This window comes from Ambystoma mexicanum, chromosome 1p (assembly GCF_040938575.1).
Source record: "Ambystoma mexicanum isolate Mex_15411 chromosome 1p, UKY_AmexF1_1, whole genome shotgun sequence".
Classification (NCBI taxonomy): domain Eukaryota; kingdom Metazoa; phylum Chordata; class Amphibia; order Caudata; family Ambystomatidae; genus Ambystoma; species Ambystoma mexicanum.
The window spans coordinates 238,259,782-238,281,572 of NC_090921.1; the positions used below are offsets into that span (position 1 = coordinate 238,259,782).

General features: G+C 51.2%; 3 non-coding genes across 3 annotated transcripts; all 3 read left to right on the forward strand.

Moving 5' to 3' along the window:
- Positions 1-211: 211 nt before the first annotated feature.
- TRNAD-GUC (transfer RNA aspartic acid (anticodon GUC)) lies at positions 212-283 on the forward strand. The gene has a single exon. It is a non-coding gene; the product is annotated as a tRNA-Asp (tRNA).
- A 7,237-nt stretch (positions 284-7,520) lies between these two features.
- On the forward strand, positions 7,521-7,592 carry TRNAD-GUC (transfer RNA aspartic acid (anticodon GUC)). The gene has a single exon. It is a non-coding gene; the product is annotated as a tRNA-Asp (tRNA).
- Positions 7,593-20,670: 13,078 nt separating this feature from the next.
- On the forward strand, positions 20,671-20,742 carry TRNAD-GUC (transfer RNA aspartic acid (anticodon GUC)). The gene has a single exon. It is a non-coding gene; the product is annotated as a tRNA-Asp (tRNA).
- The last annotated feature ends 1,049 nt before the right edge of the window (positions 20,743-21,791 follow it).

Here is a 21,791-nt window from a genome sequence, read left to right on the forward strand (position 1 = left end):
ATGCGGGATGACAGATTCAACTCTGGAGTCAAACATAGCCCGGAACTATCGCCTTAAACTGAGTTTTAAGCCTGGTGCCGATAAAAAGAAAGAAATTAGCCTTAGATCGGGCAAGCCGTTTGACGGGGGAAAATGAGACCCCCTAGGCCAGCTAGGTGGTCGCTGGATGCTGTGCAGACATCAGCAGCTGTTCATTTCATGCCCTCACGTCTCCTCGTTAGTATAGTGGTCAGTATCCCCGCCTGTCACGCGGGAGACCGGGGTTCAATTCCCCGACGGGGAGGTTAAACCTTTTCTGGATTTTTTTTAGTTCTTGACAAATATTCTTGAAGATTAGGCTGAGTCAAGTAGGGAATGGGTGCCAAGAACTGACTCTTTAAGAAAAAAGCACCGGCAACGCTAGTCATCGTACAATATTTGTGCACAATTGCTTACATTAGGCGGCCGGTCCACTTTATTGAGTCCCCCTCAGCACCATTTAGTGCTCCTGTTGTCTGCGAAGTCCAAATTGTAACCCTGAATCAGTTCCTCTTCTGACCCTTTGTATCATGTTACATGACGAGTAATGATCACCTGTTAGCTTTATCCCTAATTATAACTCTCACTCTTTCCCTGCATCTAACCCTAGCTCTAATCCCATCATTAACCTCGGTCCGGGCACACGCGTGAACCCTTACTCTCATCTCAGCCTCTCCTGGTGATACATCACACCTGGGATCGTTTGCTCCCTGTGGGCTGTGGGAAATTTGCTACCAGCACGCCCTGGAAGTGGGGCTCATTCCGCTGCAACGGGAGGTCTTCCCAGGACGCGTCACAGCTCAACGCAAGAGCTCCTGGGTTTCGAAGGCTCTTGCAGCAAGCCTTCACAAAGCAGCAGGGAGCGCCGTTCCAGATGGGAAACTTGAGACTGGATGTCCAGAAAAGCAAGACGTCAGAAGCGAAACCTTTTTCCTGCAGGGTGTGGCATACCATCCGCTTGCTCATTGCGACAGAGGTGGCACTAATGAAGGAAGAGGTCAACGTTACGTTCTTCTTTAAAATGCAAGGCCAGGAAAAGTGGCAGCGGTGGGATTTGAACCCACGCCTCCGAAGAGACTGGAGCCTTAATCCAGCGCCTTAGACCGCTCGGCCACGCTACCTCCCTGCTAGTTGCCGAAAGCGGAACTTGACCCGTTGCCCGGCCCGCTTTAGTGCTTTGCCTTTTCTCCTTGGAAAGTCTGGAGACAGGCAGTGGAAGGGCAGGCAAACTGTCAGGTGCGCAGAGGAGGGGAGACCATGAGGCAAGGTGGGAGATGGGGGCAAGAAGTGAGAAAAAAACTAATCGCAAGCTAGGGCAGGATTCGGAAAGTGAAGCCGAAAAGGGGCTTAGCATGCAGCCCAGGGGTTTCTTTGACTGTCCTAAGCCCACAGGGACTTTGCCGTCCTCAGCTCATGAGACTTGAGATGGGTAGCTTGATTTGCTGAGGAAATGCGGGATGACAGATTCAACTCTGGAGTCAAACATAGCCCGGAACTATCGCCTTAAACTGAGTTTTAAGCCTGGTGCCGATAAAAAGAAAGAAATTAGCCTTAGATCGGGCAAGCCGTTTGACGGGGGAAAATGAGACCCCCTAGGCCAGCTAGGTGGTCGCTGGATGCTGTGCAGACATCAGCAGCTGTTCATTTCATGCCCTCACGTCTCCTCGTTAGTATAGTGGTCAGTATCCCCGCCTGTCACGCGGGAGACCGGGGTTCAATTCCCGACGGGGAGGTTAAACCTTTTCTGGATTTTTTTTAGTTCTTGACAAATATTCTTGAAGATTAGGCTGAGTCAAGTAGGGAATGGGTGCCAAGAACTGACTCTTTAAGAAAAAAGCACCGGCAACGCTAGTCATCGTACAATATTTGTGCACAATTGCTTACATTAGGCGGCCGGTCCACTTTATTGAGTCCCCCTCAGCACCATTTAGTGCTCCTGTTGTCTGCGAAGTCCAAATTGTAACCCTGAATCAGTTCCTCTTCTGACCCTTTGTATCATGTTACATGACGAGTAATGATCACCTGTTAGCTTTATCCCTAATTATAACTCTCACTCTTTCCCTGCATCTAACCCTAGCTCTAATCCCATCATTAACCTCGGTCCGGGCACACGCGTGAACCCTTACTCTCATCTCAGCCTCTCCTGGTGATACATCACACCTGGGATCGTTTGCTCCCTGTGGGCTGTGGGAAATTTGCTACCAGCACGCCCTGGAAGTGGGGCTCATTCCGCTGCAACGGGAGGTCTTCCCAGGACGCGTCACAGCTCAACGCAAGAGCTCCTGGGTTTCGAAGGCTCTTGCAGCAAGCCTTCACAAAGCAGCAGGGAGCGCCGTTCCAGATGGGAAACTTGAGACTGGATGTCCAGAAAAGCAAGACGTCAGAAGCGAAACCTTTTTCCTGCAGGGTGTGGCATACCATCCGCTTGCTCATTGCGACAGAGGTGGCACTAATGAAGGAAGAGGTCAACGTTACGTTCTTCTTTAAAATGCAAGGCCAGGAAAAGTGGCAGCGGTGGGATTTGAACCCACGCCTCCGAAGAGACTGGAGCCTTAATCCAGCGCCTTAGACCGCTCGGCCACGCTACCTCCCTGCTAGTCGCCGAAAGCGGAACTTGACCCGTTGCCCGGCCCGCTTTAGTGCTTTGCCTTTTCTCCTTGGAAAGTCTGGAGACAGGCAGTGGAAGGGCAGGCAAACTGTCAGGTGCGCAGAGGAGGGGAGACCATGAGGCAAGGTGGGAGATGGGGGCAAGAAGTGAGAAAAAAACTAATCGCAAGCTAGGGCAGGATTCGGAAAGTGAAGCCGAAAAGGGGCTTAGCATGCAGCCCAGGGGTTTCTTTGACTGTCCTAAGCCCACAGGGACTTTGCCGTCCTCAGCTCATGAGACTTGAGATGGGTAGCTTGATTTGCTGAGGAAATGCGGGATGACAGATTCAACTCTGGAGTCAAACATAGCCCAGAACTATCGCCTTAAACTGAGTTTTAAGCCTGGTGCCGATAAAAAGAAAGAAATTAGCCTTAGATCGGGCAAGCCGTTTGACGGGGGAAAATGAGACCCCCTAGGCCAGCTAGGTGGTCGCTGGATGCTGTGCAGACATCAGCAGCTGTTCATTTCATGCCCTCACGTCTCCTCGTTAGTATAGTGGTCAGTATCCCCGCCTGTATTCCCGACGGGGAGGTTAAACCTTTTCTGGATTTTTTTTAGTTCTTGACAAATATTCTTGAAGATTAGGCTGAGTCAAGTAGGGAATGGGTGCCAAGAACTGACTCTTTAAGAAAAAAGCACCGGCAACGCTAGTCATCGTACAATATTTGTGCACAATTGCTTACATTAGGCGGCCGGTCCACTTTATTGAGTCCCCCTCAGCACCATTTAGTGCTCCTGTTGTCTGCGAAGTCCAAATTGTAACCCTGAATCAGTTCCTCTTCTGACCCTTTGTATCATGTTACATGACGAGTAATGATCACCTGTTAGCTTTATCCCTAATTATAACTCTCACTCTTTCCCTGCATCTAACCCTAGCTCTAATCCCATCATTAACCTCGGTCCGGGCACACGCGTGAACCCTTACTCTCATCTCAGCCTCTCCTGGTGATACATCACACCTGGGATCGTTTGCTCCCTGTGGGCTGTGGGAAATTTGCTACCAGCACGCCCTGGAAGTGGGGCTCATTCCGCTGCAACGGGAGGTCTTCCCAGGACGCGTCACAGCTCAACGCAAGAGCTCCTGGGTTTCGAAGGCTCTTGCAGCAAGCCTTCACAAAGCAGCAGGGAGCGCCGTTCCAGATGGGAAACTTGAGACTGGATGTCCAGAAAAGCAAGACGTCAGAAGCGAAACCTTTTTCCTGCAGGGTGTGGCATACCATCCGCTTGCTCATTGCGACAGAGGTGGCACTAATGAAGGAAGAGGTCAACGTTACGTTCTTCTTTAAAATGCAAGGCCAGGAAAAGTGGCAGCGGTGGGATTTGAACCCACGCCTCCGAAGAGACTGGAGCCTTAATCCAGCGCCTTAGACCGCTCGGCCACGCTACCTCCCTGCTAGTCGCCGAAAGCGGAACTTGACCCGTTGCCCGGCCCGCTTTAGTGCTTTGCCTTTTCTCCTTGGAAAGTCTGGAGACAGGCAGTGGAAGGGCAGGCAAACTGTCAGGTGCGCAGAGGAGGGGAGACCATGAGGCAAGGTGGGAGATGGGGGCAAGAAGTAAGAAAAAAACTAATCGCAAGCTAGGGCAGGATTCGGAAAGTGAAGCCGAAAAGGGGCTTAGCATGCAGCCCAGGGGTTTCTTTGACTGTCCTAAGCCCACAGGGACTTTGCCGTCCTCAGCTCATGAGACTTGAGATGGGTAGCTTGATTTGCTGAGGAAATGCGGGATGACAGATTCAACTCTGGAGTCAAACATAGCCCGGAACTATCGCCTTAAACTGAGTTTTAAGCCTGGTGCCGATAAAAAGAAAGAAATTAGCCTTAGATCGGGCAAGCCGTTTGATGGGGGAAAATGAGACCCCCTAGGCCAGCTAGGTGGTCGCTGGATGCTGTGCAGACATCAGCAGCTGTTCATTTCATGCCCTCACGTCTCCTCGTTAGTATAGTGGTCAGTATCCCCGCCTGTCACGCGGGAGTTCAATTCCCCGACGGGGAGGTTAAACCTTTTCTGGATTTTTTTTAGTTCTTGACAAATATTCTTGAAGATTAGGCTGAGTCAAGTAGGGAATGGGTGCCAAGAACTGACTCTTTAAGAAAAAAGCACCGGCAACGCTAGTCATCGTACAATATTTGTGCACAATTGCTTACATTAGGCGGCCGGTCCACTTTATTGAGTCCCCCTCAGCACCATTTAGTGCTCCTGTTGTCTGCGAAGTCCAAATTGTAACCCTGAATCAGTTCCTCTTCTGACCCTTTGTATCATGTTACATGACGAGTAATGATCACCTGTTAGCTTTATCCCTAATTATAACTCTCACTCTTTCCCTGCATCTAACCCTAGCTCTAATCCCATCATTAACCTCGGTCCGGGCACACGCGTGAACCCTTACTCTCATCTCAGCCTCTCCTGGTGATACATCACACCTGGGATCGTTTGCTCCCTGTGGGCTGTGGGAAATTTGCTACCAGCACGCCCTGGAAGTGGGGCTCATTCCGCTGCAACGGGAGGTCTTCCCAGGACGCGTCACAGCTCAACGCAAGAGCTCCTGGGTTTCGAAGGCTCTTGCAGCAAGCCTTCACAAAGCAGCAGGGAGCGCCGTTCCAGATGGGAAACTTGAGACTGGATGTCCAGAAAAGCAAGACGTCAGAAGCGAAACCTTTTTCCTGCAGGGTGTGGCATACCATCCGCTTGCTCATTGCGACAGAGGTGGCACTAATGAAGGAAGAGGTCAACGTTACGTTCTTCTTTAAAATGCAAGGCCAGGAAAAGTGGCAGCGGTGGGATTTGAACCCACGCCTCCGAAGAGACTGGAGCCTTAATCCAGCGCCTTAGACCGCTCGGCCACGCTACCTCCCTGCTAGTTGCCGAAAGCGGAACTTGACCCGTTGCCCGGCCCGCTTTAGTGCTTTGCCTTTTCTCCTTGGAAAGTCTGGAGACAGGCAGTGGAAGGGCAGGCAAATTGTCAGGTGCGCAGAGGAGGGGAGACCATGAGGCAAGGTGGGAGATGGGGGCAAGAAGTGAGAAAAAAACTAATCGCAAGCTAGGGCAGGATTCGGAAAGTGAAGCCGAAAAGGGGCTTAGCATGCAGCCCAGGGGTTTCTTTGACTGTCCTAAGCCCACAGGGACTTTGCCGTCCTCAGCTCATGAGACTTGAGATGGGTAGCTTGATTTGCTGAGGAAATGCGGGATGACAGATTCAACTCTGGAGTCAAACATAGCCCGGAACTATCGCCTTAAACTGAGTTTTAAGCCTGGTGCCGATAAAAAGAAAGAAATTAGCCTTAGATCGGGCAAGCCGTTTGACGGGGGAAAATGAGACCCCCTAGGCCAGCTAGGTGGTCGCTGGATGCTGTGCAGACATCAGCAGCTGTTCATTTCATGCCCTCACGTCTCCTCGTTAGTATAGTGGTCAGTATCCCCGCCTGTCACGCGGGAGACCGGGGTTCAATTCCCGACGGGGAGGTTAAACCTTTTCTGGATTTTTTTTAGTTCTTGACAAATATTCTTGAAGATTAGGCTGAGTCAAGTAGGGAATGGGTGCCAAGAACTGACTCTTTAAGAAAAAAGCACCGGCAACGCTAGTCATCGTACAATATTTGTGCACAATTGCTTACATTAGGCGGCCGGTCCACTTTATTGAGTCCCCCTCAGCACCATTTAGTGCTCCTGTTGTCTGCGAAGTCCAAATTGTAACCCTGAATCAGTTCCTCTTCTGACCCTTTGTATCATGTTACATGACGAGTAATGATCACCTGTTAGCTTTATCCCTAATTATAACTCTCACTCTTTCCCTGCATCTAACCCTAGCTCTAATCCCATCATTAACCTCGGTCCGGGCACACGCGTGAACCCTTACTCTCATCTCAGCCTCTCCTGGTGATACATCACACCTGGGATCGTTTGCTCCCTGTGGGCTGTGGGAAATTTGCTACCAGCACGCCCTGGAAGTGGGGCTCATTCCGCTGCAACGGGAGGTCTTCCCAGGACGCGTCACAGCTCAACGCAAGAGCTCCTGGGTTTCGAAGGCTCTTGCAGCAAGCCTTCACAAAGCAGCAGGGAGCGCCGTTCCAGATGGGAAACTTGAGACTGGATGTCCAGAAAAGCAAGACGTCAGAAGCGAAACCTTTTTCCTGCAGGGTGTGGCATACCATCCGCTTGCTCATTGCGACAGAGGTGGCACTAATGAAGGAAGAGGTCAACGTTACGTTCTTCTTTAAAATGCAAGGCCAGGAAAAGTGGCAGCGGTGGGATTTGAACCCACGCCTCCGAAGAGACTGGAGCCTTAATCCAGCGCCTTAGACCGCTCGGCCACGCTACCTCCCTGCTAGTCGCCGAAAGCGGAACTTGACCCGTTGCCCGGCCCGCTTTAGTGCTTTGCCTTTTCTCCTTGGAAAGTCTGGAGACAGGCAGTGGAAGGGCAGGCAAACTGTCAGGTGCGCAGAGGAGGGGAGACCATGAGGCAAGGTGGGAGATGGGGGCAAGAAGTAAGAAAAAAACTAATCGCAAGCTAGGGCAGGATTCGGAAAGTGAAGCCGAAAAGGGGCTTAGCATGCAGCCCAGGGGTTTCTTTGACTGTCCTAAGCCCACAGGGACTTTGCCGTCCTCAGCTCATGAGACTTGAGATGGGTAGCTTGATTTGCTGAGGAAATGCGGGATGACAGATTCAACTCTGGAGTCAAACATAGCCCGGAACTATCGCCTTAAACTGAGTTTTAAGCCTGGTGCCGATAAAAAGAAAGAAATTAGCCTTAGATCGGGCAAGCCGTTTGACGGGGGAAAATGAGACCCCCTAGGCCAGCTAGGTGGTCGCTGGATGCTGTGCAGACATCAGCAGCTGTTCATTTCATGCCCTCACGTCTCCTCGTTAGTATAGTGGTCAGTATCCCCGCCTGTCACGCGGGAGACCGGGGTTCAATTCCCCGACGGGGAGGTTAAACCTTTTCTGGATTTTTTTTAGTTCTTGACAAATATTCTTGAAGATTAGGCTGAGTCAAGTAGGGAATGGGTGCCAAGAACTGACTCTTTAAGAAAAAAGCACCGGCAACGCTAGTCATCGTACAATATTTGTGCACAATTGCTTACATTAGGCGGCCGGTCCACTTTATTGAGTCCCCCTCAGCACCATTTAGTGCTCCTGTTGTCTGCGAAGTCCAAATTGTAACCCTGAATCAGTTCCTCTTCTGACCCTTTGTATCATGTTACATGACGAGTAATGATCACCTGTTAGCTTTATCCCTAATTATAACTCTCACTCTTTCCCTGCATCTAACCCTAGCTCTAATCCCATCATTAACCTCGGTCCGGGCACACGCGTGAACCCTTACTCTCATCTCAGCCTCTCCTGGTGATACATCACACCTGGGATCGTTTGCTCCCTGTGGGCTGTGGGAAATTTGCTACCAGCACGCCCTGGAAGTGGGGCTCATTCCGCTGCAACGGGAGGTCTTCCCAGGACGCGTCACAGCTCAACGCAAGAGCTCCTGGGTTTCGAAGGCTCTTGCAGCAAGCCTTCACAAAGCAGCAGGGAGCGCCGTTCCAGATGGGAAACTTGAGACTGGATGTCCAGAAAAGCAAGACGTCAGAAGCGAAACCTTTTTCCTGCAGGGTGTGGCATACCATCCGCTTGCTCATTGCGACAGAGGTGGCACTAATGAAGGAAGAGGTCAACGTTACGTTCTTCTTTAAAATGCAAGGCCAGGAAAAGTGGCAGCGGTGGGATTTGAACCCACGCCTCCGAAGAGACTGGAGCCTTAATCCAGCGCCTTAGACCGCTCGGCCACGCTACCTCCCTGCTAGTCGCCGAAAGCGGAACTTGACCCGTTGCCCGGCCCGCTTTAGTGCTTTGCCTTTTCTCCTTGGAAAGTCTGGAGACAGGCAGTGGAAGGGCAGGCAAACTGTCAGGTGCGCAGAGGAGGGGAGACCATGAGGCAAGGTGGGAGATGGGGGCAAGAAGTGAGAAAAAAACTAATCGCAAGCTAGGGCAGGATTCGGAAAGTGAAGCCGAAAAGGGGCTTAGCATGCAGCCCAGGGGTTTCTTTGACTGTCCTAAGCCCACAGGGACTTTGCCGTCCTCAGCTCATGAGACTTGAGATGGGTAGCTTGATTTGCTGAGGAAATGCGGGATGACAGATTCAACTCTGGAGTCAAACATAGCCCGGAACTATCGCCTTAAACTGAGTTTTAAGCCTGGTGCCGATAAAAAGAAAGAAATTAGCCTTAGATCGGGCAAGCCGTTTGACGGGGGAAAATGAGACCCCCTAGGCCAGCTAGGTGGTCGCTGGATGCTGTGCAGACATCAGCAGCTGTTCATTTCATGCCCTCACGTCTCCTCGTTAGTATAGTGGTCAGTATCCCCGCCTGTCACGCGGGAGACCGGGGTTCAATTCCCGACGGGGAGGTTAAACCTTTTCTGGATTTTTTTTAGTTCTTGACAAATATTCTTGAAGATTAGGCTGAGTCAAGTAGGGAATGGGTGCCAAGAACTGACTCTTTAAGAAAAAAGCACCGGCAACGCTAGTCATCGTACAATATTTGTGCACAATTGCTTACATTAGGCGGCCGGTCCACTTTATTGAGTCCCCCTCAGCACCATTTAGTGCTCCTGTTGTCTGCGAAGTCCAAATTGTAACCCTGAATCAGTTCCTCTTCTGACCCTTTGTATCATGTTACATGACGAGTAATGATCACCTGTTAGCTTTATCCCTAATTATAACTCTCACTCTTTCCCTGCATCTAACCCTAGCTCTAATCCCATCATTAACCTCGGTCCGGGCACACGCGTGAACCCTTACTCTCATCTCAGCCTCTCCTGGTGATACATCACACCTGGGATCGTTTGCTCCCTGTGGGCTGTGGGAAATTTGCTACCAGCACGCCCTGGAAGTGGGGCTCATTCCGCTGCAACGGGAGGTCTTCCCAGGACGCGTCACAGCTCAACGCAAGAGCTCCTGGGTTTCGAAGGCTCTTGCAGCAAGCCTTCACAAAGCAGCAGGGAGCGCCGTTCCAGATGGGAAACTTGAGACTGGATGTCCAGAAAAGCAAGACGTCAGAAGCGAAACCTTTTTCCTGCAGGGTGTGGCATACCATCCGCTTGCTCATTGCGACAGAGGTGGCACTAATGAAGGAAGAGGTCAACGTTACGTTCTTCTTTAAAATGCAAGGCCAGGAAAAGTGGCAGCGGTGGGATTTGAACCCACGCCTCCGAAGAGACTGGAGCCTTAATCCAGCGCCTTAGACCGCTCGGCCACGCTACCTCCCTGCTAGTCGCCGAAAGCGGAACTTGACCCGTTGCCCGGCCCGCTTTAGTGCTTTGCCTTTTCTCCTTGGAAAGTCTGGAGACAGGCAGTGGAAGGGCAGGCAAACTGTCAGGTGCGCAGAGGAGGGGAGACCATGAGGCAAGGTGGGAGATGGGGGCAAGAAGTGAGAAAAAAACTAATCGCAAGCTAGGGCAGGATTCGGAAAGTGAAGCCGAAAAGGGGCTTAGCATGCAGCCCAGGGGTTTCTTTGACTGTCCTAAGCCCACAGGGACTTTGCCGTCCTCAGCTCATGAGACTTGAGATGGGTAGCTTGATTTGCTGAGGAAATGCGGGATGACAGATTCAACTCTGGAGTCAAACATAGCCCGGAACTATCGCCTTAAACTGAGTTTTAAGCCTGGTGCCGATAAAAAGAAAGAAATTAGCCTTAGATCGGGCAAGCCGTTTGACGGGGGAAAATGAGACCCCCCAGGCCAGCTAGGTGGTCGCTGGATGCTGTGCAGACATCAGCAGCTGTTCATTTCATGCCCTCACGTCTCCTCGTTAGTATAGTGGTCAGTATCCCCGCCTGTCACGCGGGAGACCGGGGTTCAATTCCCGACGGGGAGGTTAAACCTTTTCTGGATTTTTTTTAGTTCTTGACAAATATTCTTGAAGATTAGGCTGAGTCAAGTAGGGAATGGGTGCCAAGAACTGACTCTTTAAGAAAAAAGCACCGGCAACGCTAGTCATCGTACAATATTTGTGCACAATTGCTTACATTAGGCGGCCGGTCCACTTTATTGAGTCCCCCTCAGCACCATTTAGTGCTCCTGTTGTCTGCGAAGTCCAAATTGTAACCCTGAATCAGTTCCTCTTCTGACCCTTTGTATCATGTTACATGACGAGTAATGATCACCTGTTAGCTTTATCCCTAATTATAACTCTCACTCTTTCCCTGCATCTAACCCTAGCTCTAATCCCATCATTAACCTCGGTCCGGGCACACGCGTGAACCCTTACTCTCATCTCAGCCTCTCCTGGTGATACATCACACCTGGGATCGTTTGCTCCCTGTGGGCTGTGGGAAATTTGCTACCAGCACGCCCTGGAAGTGGGGCTCATTCCGCTGCAACGGGAGGTCTTCCCAGGACGCGTCACAGCTCAACGCAAGAGCTCCTGGGTTTCGAAGGCTCTTGCAGCAAGCCTTCACAAAGCAGCAGGGAGCGCCGTTCCAGATGGGAAACTTGAGACTGGATGTCCAGAAAAGCAAGACGTCAGAAGCGAAACCTTTTTCCTGCAGGGTGTGGCATACCATCCGCTTGCTCATTGCGACAGAGGTGGCACTAATGAAGGAAGAGGTCAACGTTACGTTCTTCTTTAAAATGCAAGGCCAGGAAAAGTGGCAGCGGTGGGATTTGAACCCACGCCTCCGAAGAGACTGGAGCCTTAATCCAGCGCCTTAGACCGCTCGGCCACGCTACCTCCCTGCTAGTCGCCGAAAGCGGAACTTGACCCGTTGCCCGGCCCGCTTTAGTGCTTTGCCTTTTCTCCTTGGAAAGTCTGGAGACAGGCAGTGGAAGGGCAGGCAAACTGTCAGGTGCGCAGAGGAGGGGAGACCATGAGGCAAGGTGGGAGATGGGGGCAAGAAGTGAGAAAAAAACTAATCGCAAGCTAGGGCAGGATTCGGAAAGTGAAGCCGAAAAGGGGCTTAGCATGCAGCCCAGGGGTTTCTTTGACTGTCCTAAGCCCACAGGGACTTTGCCGTCCTCAGCTCATGAGACTTGAGATGGGTAGCTTGATTTGCTGAGGAAATGCGGGATGACAGATTCAACTCTGGAGTCAAACATAGCCCAGAACTATCGCCTTAAACTGAGTTTTAAGCCTGGTGCCGATAAAAAGAAAGAAATTAGCCTTAGATCGGGCAAGCCGTTTGACGGGGGAAAATGAGACCCCCTAGGCCAGCTAGGTGGTCGCTGGATGCTGTGCAGACATCAGCAGCTGTTCATTTCATGCCCTCACGTCTCCTCGTTAGTATAGTGGTCAGTATCCCCGCCTGTATTCCCGACGGGGAGGTTAAACCTTTTCTGGATTTTTTTTAGTTCTTGACAAATATTCTTGAAGATTAGGCTGAGTCAAGTAGGGAATGGGTGCCAAGAACTGACTCTTTAAGAAAAAAGCACCGGCAACGCTAGTCATCGTACAATATTTGTGCACAATTGCTTACATTAGGCGGCCGGTCCACTTTATTGAGTCCCCCTCAGCACCATTTAGTGCTCCTGTTGTCTGCGAAGTCCAAATTGTAACCCTGAATCAGTTCCTCTTCTGACCCTTTGTATCATGTTACATGACGAGTAATGATCACCTGTTAGCTTTATCCCTAATTATAACTCTCACTCTTTCCCTGCATCTAACCCTACCTCTAATCCCATCATTAACCTCGGTCCGGGCACACGCGTGAACCCTTACTCTCATCTCAGCCTCTCCTGGTGATACATCACACCTGGGATCGTTTGCTCCCTGTGGGCTGTGGGAAATTTGCTACCAGCACGCCCTGGAAGTGGGGCTCATTCCGCTGCAACGGGAGGTCTTCCCAGGACGCGTCACAGCTCAACGCAAGAGCTCCTGGGTTTCGAAGGCTCTTGCAGCAAGCCTTCACAAAGCAGCAGGGAGCGCCGTTCCAGATGGGAAACTTGAGACTGGATGTCCAGAAAAGCAAGACGTCAGAAGCGAAACCTTTTTCCTGCAGGGTGTGGCATACCATCCGCTTGCTCATTGCGACAGAGGTGGCACTAATGAAGGAAGAGGTCAACGTTACGTTCTTCTTTAAAATGCAAGGCCAGGAAAAGTGGCAGCGGTGGGATTTGAACCCACGCCTCCGAAGAGACTGGAGCCTTAATCCAGCGCCTTAGACCGCTCGGCCACGCTACCTCCCTGCTAGTCGCCGAAAGCGGAACTTGACCCGTTGCCCGGCCCGCTTTAGTGCTTTGCCTTTTCTCCTTGGAAAGTCTGGAGACAGGCAGTGGAAGGGCAGGCAAACTGTCAGGTGCGCAGAGGAGGGGAGACCATGAGGCAAGGTGGGAGATGGGGGCAAGAAGTAAGAAAAAAACTAATCGCAAGCTAGGGCAGGATTCGGAAAGTGAAGCCGAAAAGGGGCTTAGCATGCAGCCCAGGGGTTTCTTTGACTGTCCTAAGCCCACAGGGACTTTGCCGTCCTCAGCTCATGAGACTTGAGATGGGTAGCTTGATTTGCTGAGGAAATGCGGGATGACAGATTCAACTCTGGAGTCAAACATAGCCCGGAACTATCGCCTTAAACTGAGTTTTAAGCCTGGTGCCGATAAAAAGAAAGAAATTAGCCTTAGATCGGGCAAGCCGTTTGATGGGGGAAAATGAGACCCCCTAGGCCAGCTAGGTGGTCGCTGGATGCTGTGCAGACATCAGCAGCTGTTCATTTCATGCCCTCACGTCTCCTCGTTAGTATAGTGGTCAGTATCCCCGCCTGTCACGCGGGAGTTCAATTCCCCGACGGGGAGGTTAAACCTTTTCTGGATTTTTTTTAGTTCTTGACAAATATTCTTGAAGATTAGGCTGAGTCAAGTAGGGAATGGGTGCCAAGAACTGACTCTTTAAGAAAAAAGCACCGGCAACGCTAGTCATCGTACAATATTTGTGCACAATTGCTTACATTAGGCGGCCGGTCCACTTTATTGAGTCCCCCTCAGCACCATTTAGTGCTCCTGTTGTCTGCGAAGTCCAAATTGTAACCCTGAATCAGTTCCTCTTCTGACCCTTTGTATCATGTTACATGACGAGTAATGATCACCTGTTAGCTTTATCCCTAATTATAACTCTCACTCTTTCCCTGCATCTAACCCTAGCTCTAATCCCATCATTAACCTCGGTCCGGGCACACGCGTGAACCCTTACTCTCATCTCAGCCTCTCCTGGTGATACATCACACCTGGGATCGTTTGCTCCCTGTGGGCTGTGGGAAATTTGCTACCAGCACGCCCTGGAAGTGGGGCTCATTCCGCTGCAACGGGAGGTCTTCCCAGGACGCGTCACAGCTCAACGCAAGAGCTCCTGGGTTTCGAAGGCTCTTGCAGCAAGCCTTCACAAAGCAGCAGGGAGCGCCGTTCCAGATGGGAAACTTGAGACTGGATGTCCAGAAAAGCAAGACGTCAGAAGCGAAACCTTTTTCCTGCAGGGTGTGGCATACCATCCGCTTGCTCATTGCGACAGAGGTGGCACTAATGAAGGAAGAGGTCAACGTTACGTTCTTCTTTAAAATGCAAGGCCAGGAAAAGTGGCAGCGGTGGGATTTGAACCCACGCCTCCGAAGAGACTGGAGCCTTAATCCAGCGCCTTAGACCGCTCGGCCACGCTACCTCCCTGCTAGTTGCCGAAAGCGGAACTTGACCCGTTGCCCGGCCCGCTTTAGTGCTTTGCCTTTTCTCCTTGGAAAGTCTGGAGACAGGCAGTGGAAGGGCAGGCAAACTGTCAGGTGCGCAGAGGAGGGGAGACCATGAGGCAAGGTGGGAGATGGGGGCAAGAAGTGAGAAAAAAACTAATCGCAAGCTAGGGCAGGATTCGGAAAGTGAAGCCGAAAAGGGGCTTAGCATGCAGCCCAGGGGTTTCTTTGACTGTCCTAAGCCCACAGGGACTTTGCCGTCCTCAGCTCATGAGACTTGAGATGGGTAGCTTGATTTGCTGAGGAAATGCGGGATGACAGATTCAACTCTGGAGTCAAACATAGCCCGGAACTATCGCCTTAAACTGAGTTTTAAGCCTGGTGCCGATAAAAAGAAAGAAATTAGCCTTAGATCGGGCAAGCCGTTTGACGGGGGAAAATGAGACCCCCTAGGCCAGCTAGGTGGTCGCTGGATGCTGTGCAGACATCAGCAGCTGTTCATTTCATGCCCTCACGTCTCCTCGTTAGTATAGTGGTCAGTATCCCCGCCTGTCACGCGGGAGACCGGGGTTCAATTCCCGACGGGGAGGTTAAACCTTTTCTGGATTTTTTTTAGTTCTTGACAAATATTCTTGAAGATTAGGCTGAGTCAAGTAGGGAATGGGTGCCAAGAACTGACTCTTTAAGAAAAAAGCACCGGCAACGCTAGTCATCGTACAATATTTGTGCACAATTGCTTACATTAGGCGGCCGGTCCACTTTATTGAGTCCCCCTCAGCACCATTTAGTGCTCCTGTTGTCTGCGAAGTCCAAATTGTAACCCTGAATCAGTTCCTCTTCTGACCCTTTGTATCATGTTACATGACGAGTAATGATCACCTGTTAGCTTTATCCCTAATTATAACTCTCACTCTTTCCCTGCATCTAACCCTAGCTCTAATCCCATCATTAACCTCGGTCCGGGCACACGCGTGAACCCTTACTCTCATCTCAGCCTCTCCTGGTGATACATCACACCTGGGATCGTTTGCTCCCTGTGGGCTGTGGGAAATTTGCTACCAGCACGCCCTGGAAGTGGGGCTCATTCCGCTGCAACGGGAGGTCTTCCCAGGACGCGTCACAGCTCAACGCAAGAGCTCCTGGGTTTCGAAGGCTCTTGCAGCAAGCCTTCACAAAGCAGCAGGGAGCGCCGTTCCAGATGGGAAACTTGAGACTGGATGTCCAGAAAAGCAAGACGTCAGAAGCGAAACCTTTTTCCTGCAGGGTGTGGCATACCATCCGCTTGCTCATTGCGACAGAGGTGGCACTAATGAAGGAAGAGGTCAACGTTACGTTCTTCTTTAAAATGCAAGGCCAGGAAAAGTGGCAGCGGTGGGATTTGAACCCACGCCTCCGAAGAGACTGGAGCCTTAATCCAGCGCCTTAGACCGCTCGGCCACGCTACCTCCCTGCTAGTCGCCGAAAGCGGAACTTGACCCGTTGCCCGGCCCGCTTTAGTGCTTTGCCTTTTCTCCTTGGAAAGTCTGGAGACAGGCAGTGGAAGGGCAGGCAAACTGTCAGGTGCGCAGAGGAGGGGAGACCATGAGGCAAGGTGGGAGATGGGGGCAAGAAGTGAGAAAAAAACTAATCGCAAGCTAGGGCAGGATTCGGAAAGTGAAGCCGAAAAGGGGCTTAGCATGCAGCCCAGGGGTTTCTTTGACTGTCCTAAGCCCACAGGGACTTTGCCGTCCTCAGCTCATGAGACTTGAGATGGGTAGCTTGATTTGCTGAGGAAATGCGGGATGACAGATTCAACTCTGGAGTCAAACATAGCCCAGAACTATCGCCTTAAACTGAGTTTTAAGCCTGGTGCCGATAAAAAGAAAGAAATTAGCCTTAGATCGGGCAAGCCGTTTGACGGGGGAAAATGAGACCCCCTAGGCCAGCTAGGTGGTCGCTGGATGCTGTGCAGACATCAGCAGCTGTTCATTTCATGCCCTCACGTCTCCTCGTTAGTATAGTGGTCAGTATCCCCGCCTGTATTCCCGACGGGGAGGTTAAACCTTTTCTGGATTTTTTTTAGTTCTTGACAAATATTCTTGAAGATTAGGCTGAGTCAAGTAGGGAATGGGTGCCAAGAACTGACTCTTTAAGAAAAAAGCACCGGCAACGCTAGTCATCGTACAATATTTGTGCACAATTGCTTACATTAGGCGGCCGGTCCACTTTATTGAGTCCCCCTCAGCACCATTTAGTGCTCCTGTTGTCTGCGAAGTCCAAATTGTAACCCTGAATCAGTTCCTCTTCTGACCCTTTGTATCATGTTACATGACGAGTAATGATCACCTGTTAGCTTTATCCCTAATTATAACTCTCACTCTTTCCCTGCATCTAACCCTAGCTCTAATCCCATCATTAACCTCGGTCCGGGCACACGCGTGAACCCTTACTCTCATCTCAGCCTCTCCTGGTGATACATCACACCTGGGATCGTTTGCTCCCTGTGGGCTGTGGGAAATTTGCTACCAGCACGCCCTGGAAGTGGGGCTCATTCCGCTGCAACGGGAGGTCTTCCCAGGACGCGTCACAGCTCAACGCAAGAGCTCCTGGGTTTCGAAGGCTCTTGCAGCAAGCCTTCACAAAGCAGCAGGGAGCGCCGTTCCAGATGGGAAACTTGAGACTGGATGTCCAGAAAAGCAAGACGTCAGAAGCGAAACCTTTTTCCTGCAGGGTGTGGCATACCATCCGCTTGCTCATTGCGACAGAGGTGGCACTAATGAAGGAAGAGGTCAACGTTACGTTCTTCTTTAAAATGCAAGGCCAGGAAAAGTGGCAGCGGTGGGATTTGAACCCACGCCTCCGAAGAGACTGGAGCCTTAATCCAGCGCCTTAGACCGCTCGGCCACGCTACCTCCCTGCTAGTCGCCGAAAGCGGAACTTGACCCGTTGCCCGGCCCGCTTTAGTGCTTTGCCTTTTCTCCTTGGAAAGTCTGGAGACAGGCAGTGGAAGGGCAGGCAAACTGTCAGGTGCGCAGAGGAGGGGAGACCATGAGGCAAGGTGGGAGATGGGGGCAAGAAGTAAGAAAAAAACTAATCGCAAGCTAGGGCAGGATTCGGAAAGTGAAGCCGAAAAGGGGCTTAGCATGCAGCCCAGGGGTTTCTTTGACTGTCCTAAGCCCACAGGGACTTTGCCGTCCTCAGCTCATGAGACTTGAGATGGGTAGCTTGATTTGCTGAGGAAATGCGGGATGACAGATTCAACTCTGGAGTCAAACATAGCCCGGAACTATCGCCTTAAACTGAGTTTTAAGCCTGGTGCCGATAAAAAGAAAGAAATTAGCCTTAGATCGGGCAAGCCGTTTGATGGGGGAAAATGAGACCCCCTAGGCCAGCTAGGTGGTCGCTGGATGCTGTGCAGACATCAGCAGCTGTTCATTTCATGCCCTCACGTCTCCTCGTTAGTATAGTGGTCAGTATCCCCGCCTGTCACGCGGGAGTTCAATTCCCCGACGGGGAGGTTAAACCTTTTCTGGATTTTTTTTAGTTCTTGACAAATATTCTTGAAGATTAGGCTGAGTCAAGTAGGGAATGGGTGCCAAGAACTGACTCTTTAAGAAAAAAGCACCGGCAACGCTAGTCATCGTACAATATTTGTGCACAATTGCTTACATTAGGCGGCCGGTCCACTTTATTGAGTCCCCCTCAGCACCATTTAGTGCTCCTGTTGTCTGCGAAGTCCAAATTGTAACCCTGAATCAGTTCCTCTTCTGACCCTTTGTATCATGTTACATGACGAGTAATGATCACCTGTTAGCTTTATCCCTAATTATAACTCTCACTCTTTCCCTGCATCTAACCCTAGCTCTAATCCCATCATTAACCTCGGTCCGGGCACACGCGTGAACCCTTACTCTCATCTCAGCCTCTCCTGGTGATACATCACACCTGGGATCGTTTGCTCCCTGTGGGCTGTGGGAAATTTGCTACCAGCACGCCCTGGAAGTGGGGCTCATTCCGCTGCAACGGGAGGTCTTCCCAGGACGCGTCACAGCTCAACGCAAGAGCTCCTGGGTTTCGAAGGCTCTTGCAGCAAGCCTTCACAAAGCAGCAGGGAGCGCCGTTCCAGATGGGAAACTTGAGACTGGATGTCCAGAAAAGCAAGACGTCAGAAGCGAAACCTTTTTCCTGCAGGGTGTGGCATACCATCCGCTTGCTCATTGCGACAGAGGTGGCACTAATGAAGGAAGAGGTCAACGTTACGTTCTTCTTTAAAATGCAAGGCCAGGAAAAGTGGCAGCGGTGGGATTTGAACCCACGCCTCCGAAGAGACTGGAGCCTTAATCCAGCGCCTTAGACCGCTCGGCCACGCTACCTCCCTGCTAGTTGCCGAAAGCGGAACTTGACCCGTTGCCCGGCCCGCTTTAGTGCTTTGCCTTTTCTCCTTGGAAAGTCTGGAGACAGGCAGTGGAAGGGCAGGCAAACTGTCAGGTGCGCAGAGGAGGGGAGACCATGAGGCAAGGTGGGAGATGGGGGCAAGAAGTGAGAAAAAAACTAATCGCAAGCTAGGGCAGGATTCGGAAAGTGAAGCCGAAAAGGGGCTTAGCATGCAGCCCAGGGGTTTCTTTGACTGTCCTAAGCCCACAGGGACTTTGCCGTCCTCAGCTCATGAGACTTGAGATGGGTAGCTTGATTTGCTGAGGAAATGCGGGATGACAGATTCAACTCTGGAGTCAAACATAGCCCGGAACTATCGCCTTAAACTGAGTTTTAAGCCTGGTGCCGATAAAAAGAAAGAAATTAGCCTTAGATCGGGCAAGCCGTTTGACGGGGGAAAATGAGACCCCCTAGGCCAGCTAGGTGGTCGCTGGATGCTGTGCAGACATCAGCAGCTGTTCATTTCATGCCCTCACGTCTCCTCGTTAGTATAGTGGTCAGTATCCCCGCCTGTCACGCGGGAGACCGGGGTTCAATTCCCGACGGGGAGGTTAAACCTTTTCTGGATTTTTTTTAGTTCTTGACAAATATTCTTGAAGATTAGGCTGAGTCAAGTAGGGAATGGGTGCCAAGAACTGACTCTTTAAGAAAAAAGCACCGGCAACGCTAGTCATCGTACAATATTTGTGCACAATTGCTTACATTAGGCGGCCGGTCCACTTTATTGAGTCCCCCTCAGCACCATTTAGTGCTCCTGTTGTCTGCGAAGTCCAAATTGTAACCCTGAATCAGTTCCTCTTCTGACCCTTTGTATCATGTTACATGACGAGTAATGATCACCTGTTAGCTTTATCCCTAATTATAACTCTCACTCTTTCCCTGCATCTAACCCTAGCTCTAATCCCATCATTAACCTCGGTCCGGGCACACGCGTGAACCCTTACTCTCATCTCAGCCTCTCCTGGTGATACATCACACCTGGGATCGTTTGCTCCCTGTGGGCTGTGGGAAATTTGCTACCAGCACGCCCTGGAAGTGGGGCTCATTCCGCTGCAACGGGAGGTCTTCCCAGGACGCGTCACAGCTCAACGCAAGAGCTCCTGGGTTTCGAAGGCTCTTGCAGCAAGCCTTCACAAAGCAGCAGGGAGCGCCGTTCCAGATGGGAAACTTGAGACTGGATGTCCAGAAAAGCAAGACGTCAGAAGCGAAACCTTTTTCCTGCAGGGTGTGGCATACCATCCGCTTGCTCATTGCGACAGAGGTGGCACTAATGAAGGAAGAGGTCAACGTTACGTTCTTCTTTAAAATGCAAGGCCAGGAAAAGTGGCAGCGGTGGGATTTGAACCCACGCCTCCGAAGAGACTGGAGCCTTAATCCAGCGCCTTAGACCGCTCGGCCACGCTACCTCCCTGCTAGTCGCCGAAAGCGGAACTTGACCCGTTGCCCGGCCCGCTTTAGTGCTTTGCCTTTTCTCCTTGGAAAGTCTGGAGACAGGCAGTGGAAGGGCAGGCAAACTGTCAGGTGCGCAGAGGAGGGGAGACCATGAGGCAAGGTGGGAGATGGGGGCAAGAAGTAAGAAAAAAACTAATCGCAAGCTAGGGCAGGATTCGGAAAGTGAAGCCGAAAAGGGGCTTAGCATGCAGCCCAGGGGTTTCTTTGACTGTCCTAAGCCCACAGGGACTTTGCCGTCCTCAGCTCATGAGACTTGAGATGGGTAGCTTGATTTGCTGAGGAAATGCGGGATGACAGATTCAACTCTGGAGTCAAACATAGCCCGGAACTATCGCCTTAAACTGAGTTTTAAGCCTGGTGCCGATAAAAAGAAAGAAATTAGCCTTAGATCGGGCAAGCCGTTTGACGGGGGAAAATGAGACCCCCTAGGCCAGCTAGGTGGTCGCTGGATGCTGTGCAGACATCAGCAGCTGTTCATTTCATGCCCTCACGTCTCCTCGTTAGTATAGTGGTCAGTATCCCCGCCTGTCACGCGGGAGACCGGGGTTCAATTCCCCGACGGGGAGGTTAAACCTTTTCTGGATTTTTTTTAGTTCTTGACAAATATTCTTGAAGATTAGGCTGAGTCAAGTAGGGAATGGGTGCCAAGAACTGACTCTTTAAGAAAAAAGCACCGGCAACGCTAGTCATCGTACAATATTTGTGCACAATTGCTTACATTAGGCGGCCGGTCCACTTTATTGAGTCCCCCTCAGCACCATTTAGTGCTCCTGTTGTCTGCGAAGTCCAAATTGTAACCCTGAATCAGTTCCTCTTCTGACCCTTTGTATCATGTTACATGACGAGTAATGATCACCTGTTAGCTTTATCCCTAATTATAACTCTCACTCTTTCCCTGCATCTAACCCTAGCTCTAATCCCATCATTAACCTCGGTCCGGGCACACGCGTGAACCCTTACTCTCATCTCAGCCTCTCCTGGTGATACATCACACCTGGGATCGTTTGCTCCCTGTGGGCTGTGGGAAATTTGCTACCAGCACGCCCTGGAAGTGGGGCTCATTCCGCTGCAACGGGAGGTCTTCCCAGGACGCGTCACAGCTCAACGCAAGAGCTCCTGGGTTTCGAAGGCTCTTGCAGCAAGCCTTCACAAAGCAGCAGGGAGCGCCGTTCCAGATGGGAAACTTGAGACTGGATGTCCAGAAAAGCAAGACGTCAGAAGCGAAACCTTTTTCCTGCAGGGTGTGGCATACCATCCGCTTGCTCATTGCGACAGAGGTGGCACTAATGAAGGAAGAGGTCAACGTTACGTTCTTCTTTAAAATGCAAGGCCAGGAAAAGTGGCAGCGGTGGGATTTGAACCCACGCCTCCGAAGAGACTGGAGCCTTAATCCAGCGCCTTAGACCGCTCGGCCACGCTACCTCCCTGCTAGTCGCCGAAAGCGGAACTTGACCCGTTGCCCGGCCCGCTTTAGTGCTTTGCCTTTTCTCCTTGGAAAGTCTGGAGACAGGCAGTGGAAGGGCAGGCAAACTGTCAGGTGCGCAGAGGAGGGGAGACCATGAGGCAAGGTGGGAGATGGGGGCAAGAAGTGAGAAAAAAACTAATCGCAAGCTAG